This window comes from Manis pentadactyla, chromosome 3 (assembly GCF_030020395.1).
Source record: "Manis pentadactyla isolate mManPen7 chromosome 3, mManPen7.hap1, whole genome shotgun sequence".
Taxonomy (NCBI): domain Eukaryota; kingdom Metazoa; phylum Chordata; class Mammalia; order Pholidota; family Manidae; genus Manis; species Manis pentadactyla.
The window spans coordinates 129154135-129156009 of NC_080021.1; positions in this window are offsets into that span (position 1 = coordinate 129154135).

The window sequence follows — 1875 nt, forward strand, 5'->3', positions numbered from 1 at the left end:
TTGGGGAGAAGAATCTGGAGGGGTGCTCCCTTCCTTAGGGCCTGTAACTGGGGTGGTAGATCTGCAGGGTGCCTGACAGTAGAGGGGCTGTGGCAGCTGTTGAGAGGAGGGTGATGATTTCAGGTCAGAGCATCAGGGTTGTATCCTGGCTCTGCCTGTTTCCACCCTGTGTTAGCATCACTTCTCTGAACATCAGAGTCCTCTTCAGTAAATGGGGAAGAGCAGTGTGGTGTGACAGTGTGGGTTCAAAGTCCAGCTTTGCCACTTCCCCACTCTCTGGATTTGACAACTGTTTGAGCCTCAGGTTTTCATGTCTATAAAATGGGCATTATAATAGTACCTGCCTCATGGAGGGGGTGTTGTGTGAAAGACATAATCACAACAGAGACTGTTACATAATCAGCACTCACAAATTAACTGTTGTTATAGGAAATGATACTGTCATAGCCATGACTGTCATTCATGAAGTCATAAAGCACATGGAGCTATACATGAGGCAGAATAGCACTGTGATTAAGAGTATGGGCTCTGAACCCAGACTCCCTGGGTTTGAATCCCAGGCTCTAGCACTTACAGTGCATCCTGAGTCAGATTACTTAACTTCTCTGGGCCTCAGTGCTTTCATCCATAAAATGGGATAATATAGTTCCAACCTCAGAAGGTCTTTTCAGGACTGATATGAGAGGACACACATAAAGCATTAAAGCCATTATTGTTAGATGTGGCACTTGCCTTTTGAGAAAGAACAAGAACCAAAGGTTCTCCAGTTGCACTGCACCTTAAAATCACCTGGAAATTTCAAAACCAGAGCTTTACAAACTAAGATTTGTGGGGATCTCCTTGGAGATTCTAACTTAGTGCGATAGGGTGGGACCCAGCAATCTGCTCAGAGATAATCCAACCTCTCCTTTCTTACATTTGGGCCACCTTGGGCCTAAAGAAGGGAATTGTTGCCCAGGTTAGACCACAAGCCAGTGGCTGTGCTCTTGGGCACCTGCCAGAGCCCAGCTCTCCTGTAACCACCAGTGAGGCCACTCCCCTGGGCAGCAGGCCAGCCTCCCACCAGGAAGATGGGGGCAGGGGAATCCTTGCAGCATCCCCCCACCAGATGGTCAGCATGATGATGGAATATCTGTGTACCACACCATATTTTTATAGCACAGACAAAGGAACAAGACACAACAAGGAAAATTGCAAGGAGGAATTCGCACTGCATGCTAGGCTCCAAATAAATAATTAAAGACAGTCCTAGGACAAAGCACTTCCTCTGGGTGTTTGCCTGGTAACAGCTGGTTCTTCAGGCTTCCCCTTCCTTCCCTCACTCAGTTGTCCAGTTGGTCAGGACGTTAGCCAGGTCCCCACCTGGGTTGTCAGCTCCTGAGCTGGCGCATCGTGCTGCGACAGACGCAGCCAAGCCCCGAAGCACAGAGGTGGCAGGACAGGCAGAAGCCTGCAGTGGCCACAGGACTCTGCTGACCATCATTGTTTGCTCTTTGCCCTTACCCTTCACACCATCAACTTCCCCTGTATACCCTCCCAGGGACAGGGGTCTTATAAGTGCTGTGCTATCCCCTGTAGACCCCAGTTTTCCTCATCTCTAAAGTGGGGAGGCTGGATTTAACCAGTGGTTTTCACATTGTATTTACAAATGGACCTTAGGAACCATGGGGGAAGAAGCAGCTGGTGGGCCAGACCCCAAGACCCCTGTGTCTCTTGAACCAGAGATGAAATCTTATGTGTTTTGTGTAGGCAGTAGTCTGCCACTTACTGGTGTGCGACCTTGGGCAAGTGGCTTAACCATTCTGACCCACAGTGTCCTCACCTGTGAAATGAGGGCAGCAATACACCCTCATCATAGGTTGCTGAGCATTAAGA